The sequence below is a fragment of the Malaya genurostris genome, chromosome 2 (genome assembly GCF_030247185.1).
Source record: "Malaya genurostris strain Urasoe2022 chromosome 2, Malgen_1.1, whole genome shotgun sequence".
Classification (NCBI taxonomy): domain Eukaryota; kingdom Metazoa; phylum Arthropoda; class Insecta; order Diptera; family Culicidae; genus Malaya; species Malaya genurostris.
In genome coordinates, this window is record NC_080571.1 from 151,218,409 (window position 1) to 151,227,776 (window position 9,368).

The 9,368-nt window shown below is 34.6% G+C and overlaps 1 protein-coding gene across 6 annotated transcripts in view; it reads left to right on the plus strand.

Annotated features, from left to right (window-relative positions):
• LOC131427593 (nose resistant to fluoxetine protein 6) overlaps nt 1–9,368 on the plus strand; it is a 1,835,865-nt gene that overhangs the window by 585,740 nt on the left and 1,240,757 nt on the right. The gene's annotated exons all lie outside the window — the stretch shown is intronic.

Sequence of the window (9,368 nt, forward strand, 5' to 3'; positions counted from 1 at the left end):
TTCCAGGGCGCCGACTCACAGTAGGAGAATTGAAAAAGGCGCCCACATAATTGCTTCCATGCGCAGGATGAATGTAATCTTGATAGTAGTAAAATATCCTTCTGAGAGCGCAAATCATTATTTATTTTTTATCTTAATAAATAACATCTTGTATGGATAATTTGGAAGGGTGCTTCGGAAATGATTCCAGGGCGCAGACTCACGGTAGAAGAATTGAAAACGGCGCCCACATAAATATTATTGAATACATTTAATAATCCTTCTGAGGGCGCAAATCATTATTTATTTTCAAGCTAAATAAATAACATCTTGTAGGAATAATTTGAAAGGGCGCCTTAGGAATGCTTCCAGCACGCAGAATCACGGTAGGAGAAATGAATAAGCCGCCCATAGGGCGCAGGCTGAAAGTATTCTTGAATACATTTAATAATCCTTCTCAGGGCGCAAATCATTATTTATTCTCAAGCTAGAAAAATATAATAAGTAAGGAGTGCCTCAGGATTGATATCAGGGTGCAAAACGAAAATATTTGTTTATTCAATGTTACAAATTATTAAACTCACTTTAGAAAAATAAAATAATAGTAGCTTACCTTCATTAGACATTCTCATCATGAGGGAGGCGAAAAACTACCATTGGAATATATAGAAAACCAACCACTTCGGAAAAAATTATACGTTATACTTCTAATCATTCCCATCAGTGTGATATGGCAGCTTTTTACCATATAATTAATAAAATGGTTAACCATGCCTATTGGGACAATGCGGCGTTAGCGGGAAAAATCCAACTTCGATATTGGAAAGCTCAATGGATAGTCGGAGCAGTCAATTCAAACAATCCTTGATAAAAAAAGTAGAACTGTTGAAAAACCCTGATTTTAATTATCTGTAACATGTTAAACAATTTACCTGTCATAGCACAACATAGACAGCACCGCGCTTTCCTCCCAATAGTAGTATTTATGTCTGCTACTATTTCGTGACATTAGCTAACAGAATGATTTTTTTTTTGCACGATTTTTCCTGTCCGGGGCCCCCTAAGACCGTGTACTCGGCGCACTTGCCCCCATTGCCATTATGTAAAAGCGGCCCTGCTGCAGATAGATTGTACCCACATGCGCCTCATTCGTCGTTGCCATTAGGGTAGGTATAGAAACGGTTTTTTTCCCATGAAAAATTACTATCCATTTTATTATATATTTTAGGATCATTACTAATGGTGATATCTGCTGCCTTGGATTAATACATTGAATATTTGATTAATACAGATGAAAAATTTCAAAGAAATCTTTGTAAATATTTTCAAAGTAGTTTTACCTTCTGTAGATTGATGACAATAACAATAGCCGCGATATTCACTACCATGCCCGTTTTACCCAAAATTTCTCTTTTTTTCACCTTAATTTAAAAAACTAACTGTAAAAAAAGTGTATTCGACTAATGAAAAAGTAACCCCGACATTTTCATAAGGTCTATAAATGGATTGCTGTTTGTCAGAACGACCGCCAATAACTGTATTCTGTTTTACTCCAAATCTTTTCCTTCCATAAATTTACAGATAAAAATGATCTGCAGATCGGTATCTGGGCCAATTAGGTTAAACTAAGATAGTTCTATGTTACGCATACATCCCTACAAATTAATTACCAGATAGTTTCCATGATCCCATGAATCGTACAACATCGTTTTACCCCAAATTTTCCTCCAAACTTATTTTAATGTTCAATTCTGATTTACGATCCTGAAATAGAATCAATGCGACCTATCAGTAGTGGTCCATATTTCGTAGAAAACTTCAGTGATACAAGTGCATACGATGGGAATGTGAGTACCAGCTTGTTTAACCCGTTTACTCCAATTAATTTTATACATCGTATCATTAGTTAAACTTTTTTTCGCATTTCGAAAAACCTGTTTTAATCCACCTAGTGGTGTAATGATGCCTATTGTGGTATTCTATTCAAAATTTTTCTCTTCGATTTTTGAAAGAAACCAAGAGATTGTTTGTGCATAACATACATAATAAAACAGTGCTTGAGTTTAAGTGACGGTGTACAATATTGAACACACTTTACACTATAACTCCGGAACCGAAAGTCGGATCCAGATGAAATTCAGGAGTTCCATATGGGACCGGAATACCTTTAGTTTGAATCTAAGTTTGTGGAAATCGGTCAAACCATCGCTGAGAAAAGCGAGTGAGATCCATTATGGTATATATGAACACTATTTCCGGAACTTCCGGAACCGGATACCGGGAGCCAGGATAGCCGGAATTGGTTTGGTTGGTTGCCTACTGATAATGACTATCGATTTGTGTAGTTTTGAGACCAGTTTAGGAAATTTTTTACGTTTTTTATTTCGCCGGTTTAAGTGGCGGTGTACAATATTGAACACGCTTAACCCTATAACTCCGGAACCGGAAGTTGGATCCGGATGAAATTCAGGAATTCCGTATGGGACCACGAGACCTTGCATTTGAATCTAAGTTTGTGAAAATCGGTTCAGCCATCTCCGAGAAAACCTAGTGAGATTATTTGACACATACACACACACACACACACACACACACACAGACATTGCTCAGCTCGATGAACTGAGTCGAATGGTATATGACACTTGGCCCTCCGGGTCAATTTTCACTAGTCGGTTTTTCAAGTGATTGCATAACCTTTCTATATAAGAAAGGCAAAAACCATTCTTAATCCACCTTGTGGTGTGATAATGGCTTTCTCTTTTTTCATAACAGTCTCATGAAAATATGTTGCATGCTTTTATTAAATAAGTTTGGATACTAATTTTGACACCAATTGATTCAGATTGATTCGAGAAGTTCACAAAAGCATGCTTCAGTGTTTATGTCACACAGTCAGCATCATTTTTCCAAACTCGTGCTTGACATTTGCGTTGCCTATTTGTATCATAACAGTGATGCTAATCTAAAAAAACCCTTCCTTATCCACCTAGTGGTGTGATAATGCCTTTCTCTTCTTTCATAACAGTCTCATGAAAATATGTTTTATACATTTATTAAATAATTTTAGACGCCAATTGATTCAGATTGACTCGAGTAGTTCACAAAAGCATGCTTCAGTGTTTATGTCACACAGTCAGCATCATTTTTCCAAACTAGTGCTTGACATTTGCGTTGCCTATTTGTATGAGAACAGTGATGCTAATCTAAAATATTTGTATGAGAACAGTGATGCTAATCTAAAATAAAAAAAGCCTTCTTAGTCCACTTAGTGATGTTTTCATATATCTTAAAAAATCACCATAGGGGGGAGTACATGAAATTTTCGAAATCGAAAAAAAATTTTTGATGCCAAAAGGCTTAGAATTGCATGAAACGTCGAGATTTAGTGTCATCTCGAAAAAAAAATTTTTTGAAAAAATCGACTTTTTGGGACTTAGAAAAAATATGAAAATTTTTCTAAGTCCCAGAAAGTTGATTTTTTCAAAAAAATTTTTTTTTGAGATGACACTAAATTTCGATGTTTTATGCAGTTTTAAGAGTTTTGGCATCAAAAAAAAATTTTCGATTTTGGAAATTTCATGTACTCCCCCCTATGGTGCTTTTTCAAGATCGAAAATTGCCAAACCTTTACCACCGGGCAGCACCCCTTAAGCATGTCCAATTTAGGTCAAATTTTGCATGAAGGCTTTTTTCGAGGTGCTTAAACTTTTGAGCACTAGAACTTTACGAAAATAGAGTTGATCCCAAAATTTTGGCACCCTTATATATACAAGAGCGGTAAAAATCAACGTGTTTTGTCGGTTACGTCACTTATACAATCATATTTCTGGAACCAAAAGTCACAACCATTTGATCTTCGAACTTGATCAATGGCACGACAGTAGCTTTCAAACGAGCCCAAGTTTGTTGAAATCGGATCAGCCATCTCTGAGAAAATTGAGCGCGTTCAAATACAACGCTTTTTGTCGGTTACGTCACTTATAGAATCATATCTCCGGAACCAAAAATCACAGCCATTTGATCTTCGAACTAGATCAATGGCCCGACAGTAGCTTTCAAACGAGTCCAAGTTTGTTCAAATCGGTTCAGCCATCTCTGAGAAAATTGAGCGCGTTCAAATACAACGCTTTTTGTCGGTTACATCACTTATAGAATCATATCTCCGGAACCAAAAATCACAGCCATTTGATCTTCGAACTTGATCAATGGCCCGACAGTAGCTTTCAAACGAGCCCAAGTTTGTTCAAATCGGTTCAGCCATCTCTGAGAAAATTGAGCGCGTTCAAATATCTTCGAAAAGTGCACACACATACACACACACACACATACACACACACACACACACACAGACATTTTCCGATCTCGACGAACTGAGTCGAATGGTATATAACACTATGGGTCTCCGAGGCTCCGTTCGAAAGTCGGTTTTTCCAGCAATTCTAATACCTTTCTATAGAGAAAGGCAAAACCCTTCTTAGTCCACTTAGTGGAATTTTCATATATCTTGAAAAATCACCATAGGGGGGAGTACATGAAATTTTCGAAATCGAAAAAAAAATTTTGATGCCAAAAGGCTTAGAATTGCATGAAACGTCGAGATTTAGTGTCATCTCGAAAAAAATTTTTTTTGAAAAAGTCGACTTTTTGGGACTTAGAAAAAATATGAAAATTTTTCTAAGTCCCAGAAAGTTGATTTTTTCAAAAAAAAATTTTTTCGGGATAACACTAAATTTCGATGTTTTATGCAGTTTTAAGAGTTTTGGCATCAAAAAAAATTTTTTATTTTGGAAATTTCATGTACTCCCCCCTATGGTGCTTTTTCAAGATCGATAATTGTCAAACCTTTACCACCGGGCAGCACCCCTTAAGCATGTCCAATTTAGGTCAAATTTTGCATGAAGGCTTTTTTCGAGGTGCTTAAACTTTTGAGCACTAGAACTTTACGAAAATAGAGTTGATCCCAAAATTTTGGCACCCTTATATATACAAGAGCGGTAAAAATCAACGTGTTTTGTCGGTTACGTCACTTATACAATCATATTTCTGGAACCAAAAGTCACAACCATTTGATCTTCGAACTTGATCAATGGCACGACAGTAGCTTTCAAACGAGCCCAAGTTTGTTGAAATCGGATCAGCCATCTCTGAGAAAATTGAGCGCGTTCAAATACAACGCTTTTTGTCGGTTACGTCACTTATAGAATCATATCTCCGGAACCAAAAATCACAGCCATTTGATCTTCGAACTTGATCAATGGCCCGACAGTAGCTTTCAAACGAGTCCAAGTTTGTTCAAATCGGTGCAGCCATCTCTGAGAAAATTGAGCGCGTTCAAATACAACGCTTTTTGTCGGTTACGTCACTTATAGAATCATATCTCCTGAACCAAAAATCACAGCCATTTGATCTTCGAACTTGATCAATGGCCCGACAGTAGCTTTCAAACGAGCCCAAGTTTGTTCAAATCGGTTCAGCCATCTCTGAGAAAATTGAGCGCGTTCAAATATCTTCGAAAAGTGCACACACATACACACACACACACATACACACACACACACAGACATTTTCCGATCTCGACGAACTGAGTCGAATGGTATATAACACTATGGGTCTCCGAGGCTCCGTTCGAAAGTCGGTTTTTCCAGCAATTCTAATACCTTTCTATAGAGAAAGGCAAAACCCTTCTTAGTCCACTTAGTGGAATTTTCATATATCTTGAAAAATCACCATAGGGGGGAGTACATGAAATTTTCGAAATCGAAAAAAAATTTTTGATGCCAAAAGGCTTAGAATTGCATGAAACGTCGAGATTTAGTGTCATCTCGAAAAAAATTTTTTTTGAAAAAGTCGACTTTTTGGGACTTAGAAAAAATATGAAAATTTTTCTAAGTCCCAGAAAGTTGATTTTTTCAAAAAAAAATTTTTTCGGGATAACACTAAATTTCGATGTTTTATGCAGTTTTAAGAGTTTTGGCATCAAAAAAAATTTTTTATTTTGGAAATTTCATGTACTCCCCCCTATGGTGCTTTTTCAAGATCGAAAATTGCCAAACCTTTACCACCGGGCAGCACCCCTTAAGCATGTCCGATTTAGGTCAAATTTTGCATGAAGACTTTTTTCGAGGTGCTTAAACTTTTGAGCACTAGAACTTTACGAAAATAGAGTTGATCCCAAAACTTTGGCACCCTTATATATATATAAGAGCGGTAAAAATCAACGTGTTTTGTCGGTTACGTCACTTATACCATCATATATCTGGAACCAAAAGTCACAACCATTTGATCTTCGAACTTGATCAACGGCCCGACAGTAGCTTTCAAACGAGCCCAAGTTTGTTAAAATCGGATCAGCCATCTCTGAGAAAATTGAGCGCGTTCAAATACAACGCTTTTTGTCGGTTACGTCACTTATACGATCATATCTCCGGAACCAAAACTCACAACCATTTGATCTTCGAACTTGATCAATAGCCCGACAGTAGCTTTCAAACGAGCCCAAGTTTGTTAAAATCGGTTCAGCCATCTCTGAGAAAATTGAGCGCGTTCAAATAGCACGATTTTTGTCGGTTACGTCACTTATACCATCATATCTCCGGAACCAAAAGTCACAGCCATTTGATCTTCGAACTTGATCAATGGCCCGACAGTAGCTTTCAAACGAGCCCAAGTTTGTTCAAATCGGTTCAGCCATCTCTGAGAAAATTGAGCGCGTTCAAATATCTTCGAAAAGTGCACACACATACACACACACACACATACACACACACACACACAGACATTTTCCGATCTCGACGAACTGAGTCGAATGGTATATAACACTATGGGTCTCCGAGGCTCCGTTCGAAAGTCGGTTTTTCCAGCAATTCTAATACCTTTCTATAGAGAAAGGCAAAAACCCTTCTTAATCAACCTAGTGGTGTGATAATGATTTTCTCTTCTTTCATAACAGTCTCATGGAAATATATAGTTTTTTAATAATTTGTATTACTATTTTTATTACTTTTATAATATTCTATTACTACTGCTATATTACTATATTTTATTACTTTTATTAAATATGTTCGGATACTAATTTTGACACCAATTGATTCAGATTGATTCGAGTAGTTCACAAAAGCATGCTTCAGTGTTTATGTCGCAAAGTCAGCATCATTTTTCCAAACTAGTGCTTGACATTTGCGTTGCCTATTTGTATGAAAACAATGATGCTGATCTAAAAACCCCTTCTTAATCCACCTAGTGGTGTGATAATGCCTTTCTCTTCTTTCATAACAGTCTCATGAAAATATATTTCAAACTTTTATTAAATAATTTCGGATACTAATTTTGACCCCAATTGATTCAGATTGATTCGAGTAGTTCACAAAAGCATGCTTCAGTGTTTATGTCACACAGTAAGCATCATTTTTCCAAACTAGTGCTTGACATTTGCGTTGCCTATTTGTATGAGAACAGTAATGCTAATCTTAAAAAACTCTTCTCAGACCACTTAGTGGAATTTTCATATATCTTGAAAAATCACCATAGGGGGGAGTACATGAAATTTTCGAAATAGAAAAAAAAATTTTGATGCCAAAAGGCTTAGAATTGCATGAAACGTCGAGATTTAGTGTCATATCTAAAAATATTTTTTTTGATATTTTTCCTAAAATCGACTTTTTCTGACTTAGGAAAAATATCAAAATTTTCAAAAGTCAAAAGTCCCAGAAAGTTGATTTTTTCTCAAAAGTTTTTTTTTGAGATGACACTAAATTTCGATGTTTCATGCAGTTTTTAGAATTTCGGCATCAAAAAAAATGTTCGATTTTGTAAATTTCATGTACTCCCCCCTATGGTGCTTTTTCAAGATCGAAAATTGTCAAACCTTTACCACCGGGCAGCACCCCTTACGCATGTTCAGTTTAGCTCAAATTTTGGATGAAGGCGTTTTTCGAGATGCTAAAACTTTTGAGCACTAGAGCTTAACGAAAATAGAGGTGATCCCAAAATTTTGGCAGCCTTATATATATATATATATATATATATATATATATATATATATATATATATATATATATATATATATATATATATATATATATATATATATATATATATATATATATATGTATATAAATATATATATATATATATATATATATATATATATATATATATATATATATATATATATATATATATATATATATATATATATATATATATATATATATATATATATATATATACATATATATATAGATATATATATATATATATATATATATATATATATATATATATATATATATATATATATATATATATATATATATATATATATATATATATATATATATATATATATATATATATATATATATATATATATATATATATATATTATATATATATATATATATATATATATATATATAAGAGCGGTAAAAATCAACGTGTTTCGTCGGTTACTTCACTTATGCAATAATATCTTTCGAACCAAAAGTCTCAGCAATTTCATCTTCGAACTTGATCAATGGCCCGCGGTAGCTTTCAAACGAGCCCAAGTTTGTTAAAATCGGTTCAGCCATCTCTGAGAAAATTGAGCGCGTTCAAATACAACACTTTTTGTCGGTTACGTCATTTATACAATCATATCTCTGGAACCAAAAGTCTCAGCAATTTGATCTTTGAACTTGATCTATGGCCCGCGGTAGCTTTCAAGCGAGCCCAAGTTTGTTAAAATCGGTTCAGCCATCTCTGAGAAAATTGAGCGCGTTCAAATATCTTCGAAAAGTGCACACACATACACACACATACATACACACACACACAGTCATTTTCCGATCTCGACGAACTGAGTCGAATGGTATATAACACTATGGATCTCCGAGGCTCCGTTCGAAAGTCGGTTTTTCCAGCAATTCTAATACCTTTCTATAGAGAAAGGCAAAAACCCTTCTTAATCAACCTAGTGGTGTGATAATGATTTTCTCTTCTTTCATAACAGTCTCATGGAAATATATAGTTTTTTAATAATTTGTATTACTATTTTTATTACTTTTATAATATTCTATTACTACTGCTATATTACTATATTTTATTACTTTTATTAAATATGTTCGGATACTAATTTTGACACCAATTGATTCAGATTGATTCGAGTAGTTCACAAAAGCATGCTTCAGTGTTTATGTCGCAAAGTCAGCATCATTTTTCCAAACTAGTGCTTGACATTTGCGTTGCCTATTTGTATGAAAACAATGATGCTGATCTAAAAACCCCTTCTTAATCCACCTAGTGGTGTGATAATGCCTTTCTCTTCTTTCATAACAGTCTCATGAAAATATATTTCAAACTTTTATTAAATAATTTCGGATACTAATTTTGACCCCAATTGATTCAGATTA